This window comes from Elaeis guineensis, chromosome 15 (genome assembly GCF_000442705.2).
Source record: "Elaeis guineensis isolate ETL-2024a chromosome 15, EG11, whole genome shotgun sequence".
Classification (NCBI taxonomy): Eukaryota; Viridiplantae; Streptophyta; class Magnoliopsida; order Arecales; family Arecaceae; genus Elaeis; species Elaeis guineensis.
Window position 1 is genome coordinate 29,651,598 of NC_026007.2, and position 7,882 is coordinate 29,659,479.

Consider the following 7,882-nt stretch of genomic DNA (forward strand, 5'->3'; position numbering starts at 1 on the left):
CGAGCCGCTGTCTCACAACCTCAAAATCAAGGAAAACTTGCCCCAAACTGGGAAGGCCCGTATGAAGTCAAGGAGGTAGTCTGGATCGGAACATACTATCTAAAAGAGCTCGGAGGAGCAGACCTTCCGCGATCATGGAATTCAGAAAATCTGCGAATGAAGTAACTCCCTCATACAATCGAAAATAAGCATGTTAGGAACAGGAAAAAAATCTCATCCTAACACGAGCAAGGCCGAAGGTCCGATTATTTAAAGATCGGATGGGGGGAGAGGCCCTTGCAATGGCCCTTATGTGCCCCCACAGCCTTGTTAGGAACAGAAGAAAAACTTCATCCTAACATGAGCAAAGTCGAAGGTCCAGTTACTTAAAGACAGGATGGGGAGAGAGGCCCTTGCAACGGTCCTTATGAGCCCCCACAGCCTTGTTAGGAATAGGAGGAGAACCTAGTCCTAACATGAGCAAAGTCGAAGGCCCAGTTACTTAAAGACCGTATGGAGGGAGAGGCCCTTGCAATGGCCCTTATGTACCCCCATAGTCTTGTTAGGAATAGGAGGAGAACCTCATCCTAACATGAGCAAAGTCGAAGGCTCGGTTACTTAAAGATCGGATGTGGGAGAGGCCCTTGCAATGGCCTTTATGTGCCCCCACCATCTTATTAAGAACAGGAGGAGAATCTCATCCTAACATGAGCAAAGTCGAAGGTCTGATTACTTAAAGATCGGATGGAGGGAGAGGCCCTCGTAACGATCCTTATGTGCCCCCACAGCCTTGTTAGGAACAGGAGGAGGACCTCATCCTAACATGAGCTGAAATTGACTATGTCAGGGATAGGAGGAGAACCTCACCCTAACATAAATCAAGACCTGATCGATCAAGACCGAATGAGGAGAGAAGCTTCCTCAGCGGCTCCTCTACATCCCCACAACCCCGCTAAGAGTAGAGGGAAAACCCTCGCCTAAAGGGAAAGCCTCCTCAGTAGCTCCTCTACATCCCCACAACCCAGCTAAGAGCAGAGGGAAAACCCTCGCCTAAAGGGAAAACCCTCATCCAAATAAAAAGAAAAAGGGAGATAAAAAGGGAAGGCGACGAACTACACCAGTGATAAGTGAAAAATAAACTACATCAAAGACACAAGGGACTTCATCTCAACGAGGAAGGATACTCCTATCAAAAACCCTCAGTCGCTAAGAGGGAACTCAACACAGGCCGAGGAGAAATAGACAAAAGAAGTTCGATAAACGACAACTTAATACAAGAATGGATAAGGTAATAGAAAATTTCTTTTTCATTTCATTAGTGAAGTGTACATTACAAAGCCTTGAAGGCCAAAAAAGAGAAACAATAAGAAAAGAAAAAGAATACATGGAAGGATGAAAGATAAAAAAAAAGGGGCTCTAAGGAAGCTCAGCTTCTTCCGACTTCGAGCTCTCGATTCCAGTCCTTATTAGGGATTGCTTTAAGTTTTTGACTTCTTCTTCTAGTTCCATCTTTCTTAGCAGCATCACTCGGTACATCTGATGGAACCGTCAGCTTTCGCCCTCTGACTCCCGAAGCCTCTTTCTCAGGACCTCGGACTCCACCTCGGCATCTTTGACCGCCTGCTGCTCGTGGACCAGCTGAATCTTCAGCCGCTGCAGTTCGGCCTCCTCCCACCCAAGGGCCACAGACAGTTCTACCATGGTCCCCCTCAAGGAGCGGAGCTCGTCGAAGCCTTGTGCAGAGGCAGGCTGGACTCTCTCAGACAACTGCCTCTGAAGGCGGGCAACTTCGTCGGTCGCCGTCTTGAGCTTCCTTCGGTAATCTTCTACCTGCCCACACCAACTGATCCGATAGGTGTTGTAGTTCGCTTCAGCATCCTGCAGCTACTTTTGAAGGTCAGAGAATTTGATCGACCAGTCTCGGTCGTGTTCGGCCTGAGTTGCGAGCCAGGACGAGCTCCCTTCCAACTGACCGATCTTTTCTCGCACAGCTGCCAGCTCAACTTCAAGAGAGCTAATCTTGGAAGCCTGAGTCCAAGATCGATCACTGGCGCATTTTTGGAGTTCCTCAAGCTCCACCATGAAGTCGGCCTTCCTCCGAGTGTATTCCATGAAACCCTTCTTATGGAAATCCCGAAAGTGAGTAGCCTCTACAGTGACCTCTGAATGGCTCTCCCTCAGCCAGTGAAGTTCATCATCCAGCTTCTTGAATTTCTTCATTAACTGACGAACTTCCCTTCTGAGGTCTCGAATCATCGACTTCAAAGGAATCCCCTGTGGTAGGGGAAGAGCTTCGGCAGGGCACTGTTGTTGGGAGACAAGAGTGCCACGACTCAAATTAGTGCAAGAAGACAAAAGAGAAGGAAAAGAATGCAGAAGAAAAAAAGGAGGCTCTCTGTAAAGAAGAATCTGATTTCATTGATTAAATAATTTTTAAGTACAAGAGAACGAAGAAAAGTCACCACAGAGGAAAAATACAAAATTAGAGGTTTCGGACCTCTAAGGAAGAAGTGGAGGGGCTCGGCGCCCTCAGAAGGTCGGTAGCGGCAGCCACAGCGGTCGAAGAGGTCCCGACTGGAGGAGGACCGGCAGCAGCTTCGGAAGGTCCGGCTTCATCGTCGGATGCCTCATCCAGGAAGTCGAGGTCCAGTTTGGGAAACTTTCGGGCCACCTTCTCTTGGCAGAGTTTGAAACCCTTGATGAAGGCATCCTGGCCGAACTGGACCTGCAGATCCTCCATCTCGAAGGAGGCCTTGAACTCCTCTACTGCTCGGGCCCCTGCCTCCAAGACCAGGGATGGGATCTGCACTTTCAGCTCAGAAACCTGCACCCTCAGCTCAGAGACCACGGCCTCTGCCTTCTTTGTCTCCTCCTCCAAGTCGGTCCTCAGATCGGACGAGGTTTGTCTCTCCTTTTGCAGTACCTCCTGGAGACTCGTGACCCCGATGATCTTCTCCTCGAGGTGGGCGGCCTCAGCCAGGCGACCTTCCTCTGCCTGGGCTGCCTCGTTCTTGGCGATCTTCACCGCCTCGACGTTGGCGATGAGCTGGTGTCCAATCTGCAAGAGAGGCCGGGGAGTCAATATAAAGGCTAAGGAGTAAATTAAGTAAAGAAGCAAGAAAGAGAAAAAGGTGAATTGACCTACTTTGAGAAAAGATCCCAGAGAGTCCCAGACCCGCAGCTCAGGATCAGCAAGGACGATCCTTTGGATGACCTCGGGCAGAATGCACCCTTCGACCAGTCTCTTTATTAAATCGCTATTGTTGAAGAGATTTTTCTCCAGATCTTCCTCGGACCCGTCGGCCCCCTCGATGGCAACCTTGCGGCTGTGGCTCTTGCGGGCCAGAGTCTTCTTTCTCCTCCTCTTTTCGGCCCCGGGTGCCCCCTCGGGATGAGCCTCTGGAGTGGGATCCTCGGTCGGGGGGCTCTTTGAAGAGGCTCGGGGGACTTCAGGCTCGACGTCGGAGGGGGCGTCGATGGTAACGGCCACCTAAGCAGGCACGGTCGAGCTCGTCTCTTCTGTCCTGGCTCTCTTCACCGACCCCAAAGTCGAGGCACTTTTTCTCTTGTGGGTCTTGAGACCCTAGGCTAACTTTCGAGCCACGCCTGCATCCATGTCTGTAATAAAAGAAGATCAACATGGCTCAAAAATAGAATAAGAGAAAGGAGAAGCAGCAAAATGATAATAATAATAATAATAATAATAATAATAAAATAATAGTATCGGTAGGGTTAAGAGAACTCAGGCTGACATTAAACAAGAGTTGTTCTGTCAGAAGTTCAGAGAGGAGGGGGGCTTGATAGGCCTCGAGCTTATTGGAGGCTTCGAGGTCGTCCCTTTCCAGGCTAGAAGCTCGACTGACGGAATCCCTCAGAGAGCCCCAGGGGGTAATCCCAGCTTCAAGGTCGGACATCGGACATAGAAGAACCTCTCCTTCCAGTTGTGGATAGAAGAGGGGGTGCCTTTCAGCAATCCCTTTCTACCGAACTTGGGGAAAAAGTACCATCAGTCCTTTGTCGAAGGGTGATGCTTGAAGGTTTAGAAATTTCTAAACAGAGAAAAGGTTGGCTGGACTTCGGCTAGGCGACAGAGGAAAAGAAATCCTATCAGAAATCTAAAGGAGTTTGGCACTATAGAAACTAAAGAAATATTTAAAAAGCAGAAGAGAGCGATGACAAAAGGCGGAAGCAGAAGTCGAAGTCCGGTGTGGAAAGCCTCCTGATATAAACAGACGCAACCAGGGGGAGGAGCGCTGGCCCGGCCAGTCGGTCCGGGAAGCTCCAGCTCGTACTCCGAAGGAACCCCATACTGAACCCTAATCAGTGAGAGTTCCTCTGGAGTCAGAGAGCTGGGGATGGTGTCTGGAACAAAGATCGGATGAGGTTCATCTACAAAACTAAGGTTTTGGGGAGCTGGGATGGACGAACTCCTAGAACTACTAGAGGAAGAAGTATCGAAGGACATTATGAATCGAGCAAAAACCCTAAAAATCTCAAAAAAATTAAAAAAAAAATAAGAGAAGGGGCGCTTGCAGAAAATTGAATAGGCAGAATGTACCAGAAGAAAAATGGAAGAAGAACAGCAAGAGAAAAAGCGAAGAGGGGAGTTCTGAAACTAACCTAGGTTGGTCCAAAAAGTGCAGAGATGTGAAGATGGGGATCGACTTGAAGAGCGCCTAAGGCCGAACAGGATGGAGCTCTTGGGGAAGAAGAAGGGCACCAATAGGAGGCAAAGTGAAATTCTTGAAAGGGGGGAGTGGGTTTAAATAGGCAACAAGGTCCGATGCAATAATGATTGCAGATCTCCTTTGGCTGACTGATAAACACTAAATTTAAGTCATTTAAAGCAAAAAATTATATTTAATTTATTTTATTTATTAAGAATTTGATGCTTCTTTTATGTTTTATAGAAAAGGTAATTGCCGATACAAAGAGTCTGATTCGCAGATCAAAAAGACTCAAGTTTGAAGAAAATTGGGCTTAAAACAAAATTTAAGTAAAAGAAGCATGCATATGGTATTATAGAAAATGAAGATACTATGCAAGGAACCCAAAAAGGATATATGCATCATTTTAAAGAAACAAAAGTTTTTTTTTATAATTTTCTAATCAAAAAGGAGCGTAAAGGAGTGTGGTTGGCACGTTTTTGGTGGGCTTCATGCGATTTGAATTTTGGTGCGGGCCCGAGGCTTGAGCGTGGGAGCTGGCGAGTGGCTTGGTTCAAACGTGGTGGGTCCGATCCAAGATGCAGGTGCGTGGGGTTTCAAGTGAAATAGAGATGCCAGCTTTTGTTGGCGTGATGGCGCGGCATAGGGCATGGCGGGCGCGCGGCATGGCGGGTTCGTGGGGATAGACGGACGCTCATAATAGCAGATAAATTTGGAAATTAAAGGAAAAAAGATAATACTTGAAAATACTTTAAGAGAAAAAATTTATATTTTCTTTATCTGCTTGTGATCTTTCCATCTCATCCATCTATCTTTTAGTCCTTAGTATTTTCTTTAGTCCCACATCTGAAAACCATGTAAAACTCCTCCCTCCTAACACCTATAAAAAGGCTCTTATACTCCCATTTGAGGGGGAGCCCAGAAATTCTTCTAGAGCCTTGCATAGAAGAAGAGAAAGGGACTACTCCATGAGCAGCTAGGCTAGCAGTCTCGGGAGTGGAGAAGAAATTTTATAACGACACAGAGTGGGTTTATTGTTCTAAACTTTCTTATATTTCTTTATATGTAATAAAGATTATGCTTTTTATTTAAATCATCATGAGTTCTTTATTTGCTCTCTTTCATATACTTTTATTTATGCTTTTCTGTTAGATTAATATTAGGAACAACTTTTACTTTCTGGAGACGCACCGTGATCTATGGGTACGGGGCATGCCGAGGAAAGAAGAGTTGTTTATCTAGTACTTTTTAGAGACGCACCATGATCTACGGGTACGGGGTGTGCCGAGAAAAGATAGGTATTTTTTCTAAGATTAATCGTATCTATTTAATTAAAAAAAAAAGAGAGAGATACAACTCTACTAGTGCAAAATTAATTCAAAACTCCCGAGCTCTTTATTTTCTAATTATATCAATTTTAAGATAATTTATTTTCTAAATCAAAATAATGCTTCTTTCTTTTATTTTACAATCTCAACTTAGCCCAAGGTCCCTGAGGATACGATCTCGACTCATCCTACCTACGTAGTGAGTAAAGTTATTTTTGGTGCTATCAACGACTACGCATCAAATTTTGGCACCATTGTCGGGGGCCTTGGCACGGTTGAATTAAAAAAAAAAAGCCACTGACATTTCATAACACTTAACTAAAATAGTGTAACCTCAAATATAAAAATTTCTAACTTGATTGGACACCTTGTTTCTTTGCATTGCATCTCCATAATTAACTTTAAGGATGCAACCCATTAACTAAGATAAGGTGGGGATTTGATCACCCTTCCTTGGCCCACAAATCACTTCCTTGCATTTGCATAACCTAGACCTTAATCTAAAATTAATTAGACATTGACCCCTAAGGATTTCGAGCTCATTAGGACAAGTGACCCTGAGAGTTGAACCATGTTAGACTTGATCAGCTAGCTGGTGTCTAGGCAAGTGGTTTGCGGGATGACTGGGCCCGAAGGAAGGTGGTTTTTAATTGGTTCCGTTCACTGACCTAGCCAATTTAATTGGTGTCTAAGGAAAGCAACGGAGGGACTCCCACCAACCTTACACTTATCTGGCTAGTTGGTTGGTTAAGCTCTGATTTGGAGGGCTTAAAGGCTAACTACAATTAGGAGCTGTCTAGAACTAGGGTAACTTTAGGATAGAGAGTCCACTGCGTGCTAACTTGATTGTAATTAAATCTAACCACAACTAATTCTTCTATTAGTTTTAGGACTTCTTAGGATGTCTTCTCTAGAACTCTTTTCTCTCTTCTCTTCTCCTCTTAATAAAAAAAAATAATAATCCTTAACAGACTAGGATAGTCCTACATAGACCTTTTAGTTGCATATTAGGCCGATGATCACTAAAACCTGACTTACAACCATTAGACGAAGAATTAGAAAAGACTCTTAGGACTATCCGAGTTAGAAATATGGCTGCACCTGGTGAGGCTAATCCTCCACGCTCATTGAGAGAATATTTCACTACATCCTCGTATACCTACTCTCCATGCGTTCAAGCACCTCCAGTAGAAGCTACCCAATATGAGATTAAGTCTAGCATTATTCAAATGTTGCCATCATTCTATAGACTTAGTAACGAGGACCCATACAAATACTTGGATGAATTTTTTGAAATTTATTCCACAGTAAAAATCCAAAACTTCTTCGATGATGCCCTTAGATTGAAACTGTTCCCTTTCTCACTTAAGGATAAAGCCAAGCATTGGTTAAACTCCTTAGACTCTATAACCATTTCAACTTGGGAACATCTTCAGAGAGAATTTCTCAAGAAATACTTTCCAATTGAAAAAATAAATCAAATTAGAAAAGCTATCACTAGTTTTTCCCAATTGGAGGGTGAACATTTTCATGAGACATGGGAAAGGTTAAGGGACCTCATTCGTAAATGTCCACACCATGTTGTCCCTAAATGGCAACTTTATCAGTATTTTTATGATGGTCTATCGGAGAAACACCGAAAAATGGTTGATGCATCATGTGGTGGGACATTCATGCTAAAGAGTGAGGATGAAGCCTGGCAGCTCTTTGAAATACTTAGTGAGAATTTCCTACATCATATGTCTGCCACCTCTAGAGAACAACCCGTGCTTCAACAAAAAAGAAGTGGAATTTATCATATTGGAAACGTCATGGATATCCACAATAAGGTAGATGAACTTGTTGTGATCCAGGTGGTGTGCCCAAGGTCCAGGAGACCAAGGATAAGGCCAAGGTCCATCATTCATG

The 7,882-nt window shown here is 44.6% G+C and overlaps 1 non-coding gene across 1 annotated transcript; it reads right to left on the reverse strand.

Moving 5' to 3' along the window:
* Positions 1–7,452: 7,452 nt before the first annotated feature.
* Positions 7,453–7,559, reverse strand: LOC140854204 (small nucleolar RNA R71). The gene has a single exon (XR_012137337.1). It is a non-coding gene; the product is annotated as a small nucleolar RNA R71 (small nucleolar RNA).
* Between the last annotated feature and the right edge of the window lie 323 nt (positions 7,560–7,882).